The sequence below is a fragment of the Electrona antarctica genome (genome assembly GCF_951216825.1).
Source record: "Electrona antarctica genome assembly, chromosome: 9".
In the NCBI taxonomy this organism is placed as follows: domain Eukaryota; kingdom Metazoa; phylum Chordata; class Actinopteri; order Myctophiformes; family Myctophidae; genus Electrona; species Electrona antarctica.
Genome location: NC_136790.1, coordinates 379,819 through 396,766, shown reverse-complemented (window position 1 = coordinate 396,766; position 16,948 = coordinate 379,819).

Here is a 16,948-nt window from a genome sequence, read left to right as displayed (position 1 = left end):
GGGAAATACTCCAGTAAAGTAAAAGTACAGTACTTAAGTACTATTACTTAGTTACTTTACACCACTGGAGATACCCCATGGTCCGACCTGACCCGCAGATCTCACTATCCCATGGCACCAGAGGCGTATCTACAATAAGGCGAGGGCAGGCGTCCGCCTGTCCAAATCCATTTCTGGCCTGGCCAAAATCCATACAATGAGAAAAAAAGGACCAAAACAAGACATGAGAACTATTAATGGACAGCTGTTTGGCCGTCGCGGTAGAGCACGACCCTCAATCACCCATTGGAATGTAAATGCAAGCCTTAAAGCCTTTGTATACTACTCGTCTGGCAGGTATCTTTGAAAACCTTTAGTGCTACGATTGTGTGCGGGGAGACGACAATTAACACATCTTGCCTGTCCAAAATGTAATTCTTGCCTGCCCAAAATGTAATTCCTGGAAACGCCACTGCACACGACATTACAAAATAACTGTTTCTAAAATTGAAAATCTGTCCTTTCCTCTGTCAAGCTACTAAATTACGTCCAACAGTAAAGGGAGGGAGCAGGGAGAGAGAGAAAGACAGACAGCAGAGAGAGAGATTAAGAGAGCAGCAAAGCATTGAACGGCACTAACATCTCAGTCACATTTCAGTGAAGCGACACTATACGCAATTCCTCTATAGCCGCTATGCATTAATTCATCCATCCTCTTTTATCTATCTGGTTCATTCAAAGGGACCTAGTGCCTACTCCTCCCATGGATTTTAGTTCCCTAATGGATTTCATTGGAGCTCCTATGATTCCACATGAATATTTCATCAGGCTTCCGTTTCCTGCATGTACCGTACCGCTGTACAAGGTGCACCACCAGCTACTGCTGCTGATGTCGGTTTACTGCAAACAGTGTGCGTGCTGCTCGCGTGCGACGCGCACACGCACACGCACACACAGTGCGTGAAAGTAGTGAAAGTTGCCAGTTCTTGACTGACTTTGTGAGAGAAATAAGCAACCATGTCCATGCAAAGTGCAAACAAGCCCAAAAACCATAGGCACATATATTTTTGGTTATTTATATTATGTGCATATTAGGCACATCAAATCTTGAGTGGATAAAGTGCAAATGTGGAATATCTTTGAAACATTTTAACAACACATCTAATTAAATGCAGGGGCTCCATGGCACAAATTACATGGAAAAATACCAATTACTTTGGGGGTCCTTGGCATGTTCATGGAGAACCACTTGTAAAAAACATTTGGAAGAAAGCCCAAATATCAACTACATTTTAGAAACAAGCCAAAAAAAAGAAACCTCAACCAGTGAACCACCAAGCAACAAGGAGGAACAGCACAGCAAAGCATTATGGGCATTGTAGGAATTCAGCAGTCAAATACACAGACTTCATTATTTTTCTGGTCAGAGGGTGCACATTTCAAATTTTGCTACTGTTATCTATTACAAATACCATTAAAGGAGCATTCAGTGATTTGAGTGATTTGGAAAACCACCCAGTCCGCCCCGGTAACAAAATGTGCACATGCACGCACTACAGTGGGGGGAAGTGCAACAGGCCAACAGCATGTGCACCAAGGCCCGCCCCCACTCGATCATGATCGGAGGAAGGCCCCTCTCATCCTGATTGGATGAAGGCTTTGCCACCCGCCACCAAAACTGGTGGTTTTTTGACCCCAGGGGCTCACTGGGGACAGGGAGGAGCTCCTTATATGGTCAGCACACTCTATAGTAGGGAGGATTATCCAGAAAAAAAGAAAAAATAAGTGATATTTAGATTAAGTCAAATCACTGAATATACCTTTAACATTGAGTGACTGGAGTTTCTTCCAGAGGTGAAATTCCCCTTTAAGCTGAATGGTTGAGCCCTGGGGCAGCGGTGGCCGAACGGTTTGCGGAGCGGTCTTGATACCGGAAGGTCACCAGTTCGAATCCCCGGACCGGCACGTTAAAATTACCACCGCTGAAGTGCCCTTGAGCAAGGCATTGAACCCCTACCATGAAATGTTCTATGAGCAGGGCGTGGCTGTAAACAAGCATCTCGAGCTTAGTCCACTTCCCTGGGTAAACAAAGAACTTTTCTTTGCTTTGTGCTCTGGTTCAGCAGTTCAGATTCAGACAGAAGTGTGCCAGCACTGCAGAGGCCATACAGGTGACAAACAATGAGCAAACACCGGTTACAATAAACTGAATGTTTTACCCTGCAAGTCTGTGTGTATCATCATCGTGAAACATGGATATCATTGTGAATCATGAATAAGTTGTGAATGCATTCATCAACAGTATTGACACTTATATGTTAGGACCTGTAACAGATGTATTGGTGTCGCATGTTATCTGGTGTCTGGGCTGGTGGTGCGCGTTCACGTCTTTCACAGATGTTGTTTCAGGAAGGGGGCGGGGCTATCTTCTCCTATTCTTTTCAATAAAGATCATTAAATATCCATCCGATTGTTTGTGGAATCTCACTTCTATGAAACAGTGACAACATGCACTTATAAAACACAGTTAGAATGATGAAAATAAAAAATAAATGAAAATATCAGTGTGGGAAGTGGGATTCGAACCGTTTGCAATGAACCAAAAAAACCTGGGGAGCTGTGATGCGCTGACAACTGCCCTAGGAAATTATGTATTTGATCTTATGTGTGTCTGTCCAGGTGTGAACTTGGGAACAGCATAGTCAGAACATGCCCATGTTATCTTGTGACTCGTGGTTTTTTAACAAATATAAGCGCTCCGTTGAACTGATCAATGAATATCTGTAGAAACAAGTCAATAGTATAGTCACACCATGAAACACACTCTTCTGTGGAGTCTGACAAATGCAGAATAGCTATTAATCTTTTCATTTGTAAATCTCGAGCAAAGTGGACTTCCTCAGAACTGAGTAACTGTGCAGAGCATAAAACAGCACCACCTGCTGTTGTCTAGCAGGCAGTGCAACATGTCAACTTGTGACTGTGACCTGTTGTTTTCAAACAAATAATATACGCGTAATTCAACTGATCACTTAATGACAAGTCAACGATGTTGGTATAGTCACACCATATGAAACACAAACTCTTGCCATTGCAATCAATGAAAATATCCACAGGGAAATAGGAAATAAATATGCCAAATAGGCTCTGATAGTGATTTGTTTATTAAAAGTTATTACATCCTCAAGATGCCATGCTAAATGGCACAATCAAAGTCAGCTATTCAACAAGCATGAACATGTACAAGGAGACTATTCAAACTTTGTTCTCTTGCAGTAGGCTACTACACAACACTCATATGGAAAATATCTGAGTGCCACAGGCTGTTATGCTTTTGAAGTACCAGTTACAGCATCTCAAAGGGCCTTATATATCCCTTCAATAAAAATCTGAAATCTGTAGCCTAAATGGGACAAGTGCATGGAAGCATGATGCACATAACTGATTATTGCACATTTGAGTATTGTAGCACCAAACTACATGGCCATTTCAGGCAATCCTATCCTGAGTAGCTGAGTAGCCTTGGTAACCAACAGCTATAGGCAGGCACTGGGGTACAATTTATTTTTTATTTAATTAAATTAAATTTGTAACCCATTTTTCACGGGGTGCCAATTGCCTATAAAATGTAATCCTGGTCGCTACTATCCATCTGCTAACCTGGGGAGAGCCCCAAACTGAGCTCTATGGTTCCTTCAATGCATGAGGAGTGAGCAGGGGGGAGTTTGACTGGGGTACCATTTTTATAGCCTTTGGCATGACTCTGGATTGGATCCCGAACTCCCAATCTCAGGGCAGACACTAATGGATACAAATAAAGGAGGATCGAAGACTAATTCATAGATATAAATGTTGATACCTATTTAGTAATGTTAATTATTAAAGGACCACTTCACCACTTTTCAACATCTCTTCATATAATTGGTCCTCACTAATGATCATGATAAAACACCACAATTCTTTCCTACTCAGTCTGTGTCTCATAGGAGGGCTTTGGGCAGTTCGGACACCTGTCCACCAGTGACATCATCATTAGGTAGATTTGTTTTTTAAACAAGATTTGTTTTAAAATATATTTCGATTTTTATTATCGTGAGAATGATGGCTTCAACTTTTGCATTGCAACTTTTCAGGAAAAGAAAGCCTGCCGTTTCTATTAGCTTGGATTCACCATCGGTGATGTCACTGGTGGACGGGTTTCTGAACTGCCCACAGCCCTCCTATGAGACACAGACTGAGTAGGAAAAAATGGGGCCATTTTATCATGAACATTAGTTAGGACCAATTATAGGAAGAGAAGTTGAAAAGTGGTGAAGTGGTCCTTTAAGGACTGTATAATAATACCTTCAATAAGCCTATCTCACAGAATTTCCCCGCCCCCCTTAATACGCCCCCTTTCCGCGTTAGTGGTGATAGCGTGACGTCACTCCATAGACGCTTCATGTTAACAGAGGTAATTTAAGAAGTCTACAACTTTTGTTTTCTCAAGGTAAGGTTTGTTCTATCTGTTCGAGCTGATTTACCATATTGTTTGCTTCATAATAATATTGGTCTGTCACATTTTTACATTAGAAAATGTACTTAGATTCTCCAGAGAAAAAAACGTGTAAATGCTCATGTTAAAGTCACCACTATTTACCGGAAGTGGGCGTGAAAAACGGGCTGTGAGATAGGCCTATAGCCCAGCAGGGAGACCCAAATGCAGTGCTGTCTTTACCTTAAGACAGCACATATCTTTCTTCTCTTCTCTTATGCTCATATACTGCTACTATTTATTTTATTTAAAAAAAAACCTATATGGTGAAAGAAGAAGGTGTCAAAGTTCCAAGTGGGAGGGTGGGGGGTTATTTTCGTCTTGTCTTGTTTTGTTATGTTTTGTTTTGTTCCAGTTTTGTAACCATTAGCGTCTGACATAAAACGGCTCCTAACTAGGCTTTCTGTTCAAGAAGAGTAAGTTACTACAAAAGCAGGTGTTACATAAAAGGTAAATATCTCCATAATGGAGATATTTAATTGGAGTGGACAAGTTAAGCTTTCTTTTGAGGTATGCTGTGTGGTGCCGTGTCATCTATGGGCAGTTCCCTGCTGGGTGATTCTCACTATAAGAGAACATAACTGTGGGCCTCAGAAAAGGTCCTTCATTCTATGCTTCACCCTTAGCACCACAGGGCTAGCTCTGCCCCAAATGGATCACCCTTAGCACCACAGGGCTAGCTCTGCCCCAAATGCATCACCCTTAGCACCACAGGGCTAGCTCTGCCCCAAATGGATCACCCTTAGCACCACAGGGCTAGCTCTGCCCCAAGTGGATAGCAAATAGTGTTAACTGTGGATGCCACCATAAAGCATTACACTTGTTTAGCCTCTGCATGTTGGCATCAACCAGTATGCGCTTAAAATACAAGTCACAGGGACTTGTAGCACGGAGTACCTTCCTACAGCTGGAATAAGAATATATTCCCGTATGCTAATAATTTTACTACCATTTAAGATTGCACTGTGCAGACTGCAGAGGTTGGCGGAGCGAGGATGTCCACTTGTCACATCTTAAATGGCCAGCAACTCGTCATTACGTTTACATTTTTGTAACTATTAAATCGATTGTGATTTTAAAACTCGGGATGACGGGTTAAATCGTTTTATTTGGCACATGCGATGCAAGCACTACAGCATGACTAAAGTATCAAAAGTAGCAGGGGGGCACGGTGGCACAGTTGGTAGTGCTGTCGCCTCACAGCTAGAAGGTCATGGGTTTGATTCCCGCTCGGGACGCTGTGGGCACTGGCGGTGTGTTTCCCCCTCCGCGTCATCAGTGCCCATACCCGAGGCGGGGTTGGCGAAAGGGCCTCTCTGTGTGGAGTTTGCATGTTCCCTAGGGTAGGTACCCTCACAAAAAACATTCAGTAATCCTGGTCTCTAAACTGCCTCCCCCTGGCCAGCCGGGGCGCCTGATGGAGGGGAAAGGAACTGGTTGGAATAACGTGTTCCTTCCATGCGCTACGTCCAACCAGGGAAACTCCCCCCTGTCAGGTGTAAAGGAGCAACTTGGACACTCAGGCATGAAGGAAGCATGAGTTCAAGTCCGTTGCTCTCCCCATGTCCCCCATATATGGGGACTAGGTTGGCGGAGGGTGTGTAGAGCCCAGGATCACATTAGATAATTGACACACGGGTGAAAAATGGGTTACAAAATTGTGGGATAAAAATTATAGCAAAAAAAAGAAAAAGTAGCAGATCCACAAGCTTGATGCGAGGCGGTGAGTCGGTGACAGGCACACAACCTGTACCGTCCGGGTGTGGGGTGTGTGAGAGTATGAGACTCTGGCAAGCAGACCATTAACTTGCACCGTACTATACTAACAATACTCTGTCTTATTTTACTTTAATAGAATTTGTGTTGGGATGGGATTTGAGGCAGCTCGCTCCCGTGTCAGTCTGTGTCGCTTGTCTTTTGCAGCGCTCCTAGTCTCATGCTGCTCATCATTGCGCACGACATGTGGATTTTCAGTGCCAAAACTCCTCTAGTCCCGAAACCGTCCCGAATGAGATATTTTATCGGCCCACATATATATTTGATAGGCCCCGGGACGTCAGGAGCCCATTAATCTCGAGCCCTGCGCCCTACACTTTAGTGTTTTGTAACCTTTGCTCTCAAGCTGAACAAATGGGCGCTCCACTCCCATCCACCTCAGGACGCAACCAACAGACATTGAGAGCGTTTACACGTGAAGGATATTCCAACTGGAAAAAGGCTATTGAACGCTTCGGATTCCACGAAAAATGTGATTTGCACCGAGCCGCCGCGCAAGCCGTTGCTAACGTAAAGGCAGGCGTAAATGTCGTGGCGGCATTGTCTGTTGGTAAACAGAAGCAATTTAATTCTTTACTATTGATCATTGAAAATGTTGAAACAATTTAATTCTTTACTGTTGATCATTGCATGCTGAAATGTTGAAACAAGATGCTGTTCTGAAATCGTACCGCTGTGTTTATTACCAAACTGTAAATAAAAGTAGGCCTACCCAGCGAAAAACTACTCCCCCCTCTCTGGTCTCGAACCGTGACAGAATAATCCAACCACTCTGGACCCAGCAGAGTCCTTCAATCCTTCAGCTCCTGGTAAATATTATGGACAAATGCCAAAATCCTTCAATCAGCCCTGAAGACAAGATTAAAGGTCTGAAGTGGGCCCTCAAATTGGCCTACTCTAGGCCAGAAATGGCAGATAGACTTGAGGGGACAATTAAGGGGTTGTGGGCGGCTTTGTCCAGTGCACCAGCTGACCTATGGGTTGCTAGCCTGCAGCACACCTGTCAGCACACCTTCCATCGGCAGTGCCTCCAGGGGAAGGTGTTCAGCACCAGAGAGCCAGCCTGCCCTGTGTGCCGCACGCCGGTGGAAGGTGTGCTCGACGCCCTCCCAAGGAATATGTTCCTGGGGCAGGTGCTCGATTCCATCGCAGAGCACCACAGGGAGTGGCCTGCCAAATGGAGGGACAGCGGCGGCGTGTAGTCAAGTTGCACCATATAGACCAGGGTGCAGCAGAGCCTGTAGCCAGCACCTCCACACAAGCTGATGTAGAGGACTGTGGCACATCACAACCAACCAGAGATGAGCCGCTCCTGTCTTCAGAATCTGACACAGCAGACGACAGTGATGACTGGGAGGAGACCAGGGAGAGTCGGCCAAGTATCCTGAAGAGACACCAGCGTATCCACACTGGATAAAACCCTTTCCCTCATGTGTATGTATACATATTGTCATATGTATGACAATTAGGGCTCATTCATGTGTAGGTAGCTCAGTCATATGTATGACAATATGGGCTTTGGTCCAATGCCGAACTTATTTAGCGGGTTAATTTGGTTAGGGTGAGCATTTTATGTGAAATTCAATCTGTCTCTTGTTGTTGTTAATATTGTGATTCATGTTGTATCAATTGTAACAAAGGCATTCTAATTTTATGTTAAACATTATCAATAAAGATTATATATTTTAATAGTAAGTCTAAGCTAGGTCAGTCTGATGTACCCTAAAGCCTCTGGGTATGATGTATGATGTGATAGAGAAAAATCCCATACACCCACAATGTGTTTTTTTCACTGGAAGTTCCCAGCTCCATTTTATTTTAAACTAGAAGAAGTGCCCTTCTAGGCACAGGTCTCCACCAGGAGGATAGGACTGTGTGAGATGTTTGGCAAAATGTTTAGGAGTAATATAAACATGTTTGCCTTTGATGGCAATTGGATGATTTGAGGCATTTTGTTCCAAAAATGTGTTTTGCAAAAATCAACCTGTTGGTGGCGCTATAACAGGCCAATGTGAAAAGGGTGGGATATATTCCTCAGTCTAGTAAGAAAATGTGTGAAAGATTTCACGTAAATTGCATGCTGCGTTCATGATTTGAGGCTTTTGTTCAAAACGAGCCAATTATAGCCAATTAGGATGGAATATGAAATATCGGACAGATCCGACTTGAGCACATGACCATAGAGATACTGTGTAACGATTTGTGAGATTTTTGGACAGAATCTGGAGGAGTAATTTCAAAAAATGTGTTTTACAAAAGTCGGCCTCCTGGTGGCGCTATAAAAGGCAGATGCGGAAAATGCAGGTCAAAGGTTTGTCCTTGGCCTCTAGGGAGTGTGCATGCAACGTTTCACGCAGATCGGTGCAGTTTTAGGTAAAAAATGTGAAAAGCTGCCTCATGGTGGTGCTATAACAGGCCGTTCTGGAAAATGCGGGGCAGAGGTTCAACGTTGGCATCCAGGGAGTGTGTGTGCAAAGTTTGGCATCTACCGGGTTAACGGTGCCGGAGATTAGCTGTACACAGACGGACGGAAGGACGGACACACACACACACACACACACACACACACACACACACGGACGGAGTGCAAAACATACTCTCTCCCCATGCCTTCGGCCTGGTGGAGACAATAATACCCACATTTTTCACTGACTTTGCCCCCCTATGATAGGGCCCCAAAGTGACACAAAGATCGCTTTGCTGAGGTATTGTATCTGCAGCGTAGTGGGGTTCACAGCTTGAGTATACTCTGATGGTGTCAAATGCGTCAATAAAACTTCTAAGATTTGGAGCTTAAAAAAGAAAAGAGATGTGGTGTAAATAGACCTCAGTCGGTGGCTGAAAACAGACTTGTCTCAGAAATTAATGTTTATTTTAGGGATCGGAATAACTCTTGTCTAGAAGGCAAAGGTAGCTTACTGATGAATACCCCCAAATCTGAGTCATTTCTGTGACACTAAACCAAAGTTATCTGGTTTGTTTGGTTTAATATGAGCTGACCGCCCAAGTTTCTCCGATCAAAGAGAGGTTCTGTGAAACCAAAGTACATTTAACAGGTTGATAGTTTATGGTTTATAGTTGAAGTACGCATGGCTGCATGCCTGGGTAAGGGTTGGAGTTGTAGTCTACTGAGAGCTGCATGCCTGGGTAAGGGTTGGAGTTGTAGTCTACTGAGAGCTGCATGGCTGGGTAAGGGTTGGAGTTGTAGTCTACTGAGAGCTGCATGGCTGGGTAAGGGTTGGAGTTGTAGTCTACTGAGAGCTGCATGGCTGGGTAAGGGTTGGAGTTGTAGTCTACTGAGAGCTGCATGCCTGGGTAAGGGTTGGAGTTGTAGTCTACTGAGAGCTGCATGGCTGGGTAAGGGTTGGAGTTGTAGTCTACTGAGAGCTGCATGGCTGGGTAAGGGTTGGAGTTGTAGTCTACTGAGAGCTGCATGGCTGGGTAAGGGTTGGAGTTGTAGTCTACTGAGAGCTGCATGCCTGGGTAAGGGTTGGCGTTGTAGTCTACTGAGAGCTGCATGCCTGGGTAAGGGTTGGCGTTGTAGTCTACTGAGAGCTGCATGCCTGGGTAAGGGTTGGCGTTGTAGTCTACTGAGAGCTGCATGGCTGGGTAAGGGTTGGAGTTGTAGTCTACTGAGAGCTGCATGCCTGGGTAAGGGTTGGAGTTGTAGTCTACTGAGAGCTGCATGGCTGGGTAAGGGTTGGAGTTGTAGTCTACTGAGAGCTGCATGGCTGGGTCAGGGTTGGAGTTGTAGTCTACTGAGAGCTGCATGGCTGGGTAAGGGTTGGAGTTGTAGTCTACTGAGAGCTGCATGGCTGGGTAAGGGTTGGAGTTGTAGTCTACTGAGAGCTGCATGGCTGCATGCCTGGGTCAGGGTTGGAGTTGTAGTCTACTGAGAGCTGCATGCCTGGGTAAGGGTTGGAGTTGTAGTCTACTGAGAGCTGCATGGCTGCATGCCTGGGTAAGGGTTGGAGTTGTAGTCTACTGAGAGCTGCATGGCTGGGTCAGGGTTGGAGTTGTAGTCTCAGTGAGAGCTGCATGCATGGGTAAGGGTTGGAGTTGTAGTCTACTGAGAGCTGCATGGCTGGGTCAGGGTTGGAGTTGTAGTCTCAGTGAGAGCTGCATGCCTGGGTCAGGGTTGGAGTTGTAGTCTACTGAGAGCTGCATGGCTGGGTAAGGGTTGGAGTTGTAGTCTACTGAGAGCTGCATGCCTGGGTCAGGGTTGGAGTTGTAGTCTACTGAGAGCTGCATGGCTGCATGCCTGGGTAAGGGTTGGAGTTGTAGTCTACTGAGAGCTGCATGCCTGGGTCAGGGTTGGAGTTGTAGTCTACTGAGAGCTGCATGGCTGCATGCCTGGGTCAGGGTTGGAGTTGTAGTCTACTGAGAGCTGCATGGCTGGGTAAGGGTTGGAGTTGTAGTCTCAGTGAGAGCTGCATGGCTGGGTAAGGGTTGGAGTTGTAGTCTACTGAGAGCTGCATGCCTGGGTCAGGGTTGGCGTTGTAGTCTACTGAGAGCTGCATGGCTGGGTAAGGGTTGGAGTTGTAGTCTCAGTGAGAGCTGCATGGCTGGGTAAGGGTTGGAGTTGTAGTCTACTGAGAGCTGCATGGCTGGGTAAGGGTTGGAGTTGTAGTCTACTGAGAGCTGCATGCCTGGGTAAGGGTTGGAGTTGTAGTCTACTGAGAGCTGCATGCCTGGGTCAGGGTTGGAGTTGTAGTCTACTGAGAGCTGCATGGCTGCATGCCTGGGTCAGGGTTGGAGTTGTAGTCTACTGAGAGCTGCATGCCTGGGTTGGAGTTGTAGTCTACTGAGAGCTGCATGGCTGGGTTGGAGTTGTAGTCTACTGAGAGCTGCATGCCTGGGTAAGGGTTGGCGTTGTAGTCTACTGAGAGCTGCATGGCTGCATGCCTGGGTCAGGGTTGGAGTTGTAGTCTACTGAGAGCTGCATGGCTGGGTCAGGGTTGGAGTTGTAGTCTACTGAGAGCTGCATGGCTGGGTAAGGGTTGGAGTTGTAGTCTACTGAGAGCTGCATGGCTGGGTAAGGGTTGGAGTTGTAGTCTCAGTGAGAGCTGCATGGCTGGGTCAGGGTTGGAGTTGTAGTCTCAGTGAGAGCTGCATGGCTGGGTAAGGGTTGGAGTTGTAGTCTCAGTGAGAGCTGCATGGCTGCATGCCTGGGTAAGGGCTGGAGTTGTAGTCTACTGAGAGCTGCATGGCTGGGTAAGGGTTGGAGTTGTAGTCTACTGAGAGCTGCATGCCTGGGTCAGGGTTGGAGTTGTAGTCTACTGAGAGCTGCATGGCTGGGTAAGGGTTGGAGTTGTAGTCTCAGTGAGAGCTGCATGGCTGGGTCAGGGTTGGAGTTGTAGTCTACTGAGAGCTGCATGCCTGGGTCAGGGTTGGAGTTGTAGTCTACTGAGAGCTGCATGGCTGCATGGCTGGGTAAGGGTTGGAGTTGTAGTCTACTGAGAGCTGCATGGCTGGGTAAGGGTTGGAGTTGTAGTCTACTGAGAGCTGCATGCCTGGGTCAGGGTTGGAGTTGTAGTCTACTGAGAGCTGCATGCCTGGGTCAGGGTTGGAGTTGTAGTCTACTGAGAGCTGCATGCCTGGGTAAGGGTTGGAGTTGTAGTCTACTGAGAGCTGCATGGCTGGGTAAGGGTTGGAGTTGTAGTCTACTGAGAGCTGCATGGCTGGGTAAGGGTTGGAGTTGTAGTCTACTGAGAGCTGCATGTGGAATGAGTGAGTGTTGGAAACTGAATTGCTGCTTATATAGGGCACACCCAAACTGTGATTGGCCAATGAGTTAAGTGGTGATGATCTCATTGTGGATGCAGTAATGGGACTGTCCACCAGAGGCTGCCATTTAGACAGCATGGAGAGAATTCACAACAAACCCATTCAGAACAGGAACCCCTTTTGGTGTTTTTATTATGTTAAACTTATAGGTATTGAAAAATAGCAGATCTACAAGTTACAGATCTACGAGCTTTTGGGGGTCCTTGACATGAACATGTTTGAGAACGACTGACAGAAACATGAGGGTTTTACAGAAAACTGTCAGGATTTAGAAGACATTTGTAGAATCGTCCTCAGGTCTAAATGGGTTAAAGGGCCACTTCAAACCTTTTGCAACCAGAGCTTATTTAAAAGTCAAATATTTGCCACGGACAAAAGTCTTGTTGGTGACCCCTGACCTCTGTAGGACATGTTGGTGACCTCCTGACCTCTGTAGGACATGTTGGTGACCCCTGACCTCTGTACAGACATGTTGGTGACCCCTGACCTCTGTAGGACATGTTGGTGACCTCCTGACCTCTGCACGGACAGGTTGGTGACCCCTGACCTCTGTACGGACAGGTTGGTGACCCCTGACCTCTGTACAGACAGGTTGGTGACCCCTGACCTCTGTACAGACATGTTGGTGACCCCTGACCTCTGTACAGACATGTTGGTGACCCGTGACCTCTGTACGGACATGTTGGTGACCCCTGACCTCTGTAGGACAGGTTGGTGACCCCTGACCTCTGTACAGACATGTTGGTGACCTCCTGACCTCTGTACGGACAGGTTGGTGACCCCTGACCTCTGTAGGACATGTTGGTGACCTCCTGACCTCTGTAGGACATCCCTGACCTCTGTACAGACATGTTGGTGACCCCTGACCTCTGTAGGACATGTTGGTGACCCCTGATCTCTGTAGGACATGTTGGTGACCCCTGGCCTCTGTACAGACATGTTGGTGGCCCCTGACCTCTGTAGGACATGTTGGTGACCCCTGACCTCTGTACGGACATGTTGGTGACCCCTGACCTCTGTAGGACATGTTGGTGACCCCTGACCTCTGTAGGACATGTTGGTGACCCCTGACCTCTGTAGGACATGTTGGTGACCTCCTGACCTCTGTAGGACATGTTGGTGACCCCTGACCTCTGTAGGACATGTTGGTGACCTCCTGACCTCTGTAGGACATGTTGGTGACCCCTGACCTCTGTACAGACATGTTGGTGACTTCCTGACCTCTGTAGGACATGTTGGTGACCTCCTGACCTCTGTAGGACATGTTGGTGACCCCTGACCTCTGTAGGACATGTTGGTGACCTCCTGACCTCTGTAGGACATGTTGGTGACCCCTGACCTCTGTAGGACATGTTGGTGACTTCCTGACCTCTGTAGGACATGTTGGTGACCTCCTGACCTCTGTACAGACATGTTGGTGACTTCCTGACCTCTGTAGGACATGTTGGTGACCCCTGACCTCTGTAGGACATGTTGGTGACCCCTGACCTCTGTAGGACATGTTGGTGACCTCCTGACCTCTGTAGGACATGTTGGTGACCCCTGACCTCTGTAGGACATGTTGGTGACTTCCTGACCTCTGTGTAAAAAGAATAATATTGTGTGTTTTATTGTTTGTTTGAGTGTTTATATTTTGTTTTTATGTTTCTATACTTTTATAAAAACGTTTACTTGCTTGTGCCTAACATGGAAGTGTTGTGAGATGGCACTAGGTGTGTGTGTGTGTGTGTGTGTGTGTGTGTGTGTGTGTGTGTGTGTGTGTGTGTGTGTGTGTGTGTGTGTGTGTGTGTGTGTGTGTGTGTGTGTGTGTGTGTGTGTGTGTGTGTGTGTGTGTGTGTGTGTGTGTGTGTGTTCCTCTGCATACCACCAGATGGGGCCATAACACAGGTTGAGAACCATGGTCTACTCTATAGCCTATCAGGAACACTATAATAAACCTATACATCTCTGTGTGTTTGTGCGTGCGTGCGTGGGCGCAGCTTATAATTCAAACATGGTAGAAGCTACGAACTCTGGACGGAAGTACACATACTAACCTGTCTTTTGGTATATATTGTGTTCTTATAGTCTTACCAGAAGATGTTCTTTGGAAGCATATTTCTCGAAAATCAGTTTCTCACAAAAACTTCCACAGGGAATCTTTTGCTGGGACTATAAAAACACAATATATACCAAAAGACAGGTTACAATGTGTACTTTCGTCTGAGTTCGTAGCTTCTACCATGTTTGAATTATAAGCTGTCGAAACCCCCCATAGGGCCGGGGACCCCCGCGGACCCCCTTCGTCCAACTAGAAACATGGGAAGTGTGAACATGACAGACATAAACAGTGAATGTGACCCTTTTATGACCCATGTAACCAAATGGACCCTTACAGGTCTGTAACCCTGAGAGTATAATACATGTAACCAAATGGACCCTTACAGGTCTGTAACCCTGAGAGTATAATACATGGAACCAAATGGACCCTTACAGGTCTGTAACCCTGAGAGTATAATACATGGAACCAAATGGACCCTTACAGGTCTGTAACCCTGAGAGTATAATACATGGAACCAAATGGACCCTTACAGGTCTGTAACCCTGAGAGTATAATACATGTAACCAAATGGACCCTTACAGGTCTGTAACCCTGAGAGTATAATACATGTAACCAAATGGACCCTTACAGGTCTGTAACCCTGAGAGTATAATACATGGAACCAAATGGACCCTTACAGGTCTGTAACCCTGAGAGTATAATACATGTAATCAAATGGACCCTTACAGGTCTGTAACCCTGAGAGTATAATACATGTAATCAAATGGACCCTTACAGGTCTGTAACCCTGAGAGTATAATACATGGAACCAAATGGACCCTTACAGGTCTGTAACTGTGAGAGTTTGACACTTGTAATCAAATGGACCGTTACAGGTCTGTAACCCTGAGAGTATAATACATGTAACCAAATGGACCCTTACAGGTCTGTAACCCTGAGAGTATAATACATGTAACCAAATGGACCCTTACAGGTCTGTAACCCTGAGAGTATAATACATGTAACCAAATGGACCCTTACAGGTCTGTAACCCTGAGAGTATAATACATGTAACCAAATGGACCCTTACAGGTCTGTAACCCTGAGAGTATAATACATGGAACCAAATGGACCCTTACAGGTCTGTAACCCTGAGAGTATAATACATGTAATCAAATGGACCCTTACAGGTCTGTAACCCTGAGAGTATAATACATGTAATCAAATGGACCCTTACAGGTCTGTAACCCTGAGAGTATAATACATGGAACCAAATGGACCCTTACAGGTCTGTAACTGTGAGAGTTTGACACTTGTAATCAAATGGACCCTTACAGGTCTGTAACCCTGAGAGTATAATACATGGAACCAAATGGACCCTTACAGGTCTGTAACCCTGAGAGTATAATACATGTAACCAAATGGACCCTTACAGGTCTGTAACCCTGAGAGTATAATACATGGAACCAAATGGACCCTTACAGGTCTGTAACCCTGAGAGTATAATACATGTAATCAAATGGACCCTTACAGGTCTGTAACCCTGAGAGTATAATACATGTAATCAAATGGACCCTTACAGGTCTGTAACCCTGAGAGTATAATACATGGAACCAAATGGACCCTTACAGGTCTGTAACTGTGAGAGTTTGACACTTGTAATCAAATGGACCCTTACAGGTCTGTAACCCTGAGAGTATAATACATGGAACCAAATGGACCCTTACAGGTCTGTAACCCTGAGAGTATAATACATGTAACCAAATGGACCCTTACAGGTCTGTAACTGTGAGAGTTTGACACTTGTAATCAAATGGACCCTTACAGGTCTGTAACCCTGAGAGTATAATACATGGAACCAAATGGACCCTTACAGGTCTGTAACCCTGAGAGTATAATACATGTAACCAAATGGACCCTTACAGGTCTGTAACTGTGAGAGTTTGACACTTGTAATCAAATGGACCCTTACAGGTCTGTAACTGAGAGGCCCACCCCCAATCACACTATACTGCTTGCTTCAACCACAATAAACAGAACAGATTAATGTACACCATTGTGTGGTAGCTTCAGGGGACTTCAGTGTGTGTGTGTGTGTGTGTGTGTGTGTGTGTGAGAGCGAGAGAGGGGGGGGGGGGGGGGGGGGGGGGGGAGCCGGGGGACTGAGTGAGAGGACTGGAGGGCAATTTAGTGCATGTCTGTGCTAGAAAATAAGTCAGAGGGAGAGAGATACAGAGGTTGAGATTGAATTGTTATAAATGTTATATAATTGCTATATTATATTTTAGGATAAATGGCATATTCATGCAAAGTACCAATCTTAGGCTTAGGAGTGAGCTAGTGAATGTTTGGGGTGCTTTTCTGGCCATAGGCGGGTTAACAGAGTAGGCTACTGTTAATAGGCAAAACTGTGCATCTACTTGGCCACCACTGTCTTGTTAAAGCCCACCAGCTGTGACCTCATAAGCAATATATGACATACAAACAAGCCTTGTGGGCAAATTGACATGTTATTAGGCAGATTGAGCTGATTGCTGCTAGTAGCCTACTGTAACTGAAGTAGCACACATTAGGGCATTAAGCTGCTAGTAGCCTACTGTAACTGAAGTAGCACACATTAGGGCATTAAGCTGCTAGTAGCCTACTGTAACTGAAGTAGCACACATTAGGGCATTAAGCTGCTAGTAGCCTACTGTAACTGAAGTAGCACACATTAGGGCATTAAGCTGCTAGTAGCCTACTGTAACTGAAGTAGCACACATTAGGGCATTAAGCTGCTAGTAGCCTACTGTAACTGAAGTAGCACACATTAGGGCATTAAGCTGCTAGTAGCCTACTGTAACTGAAGTAGC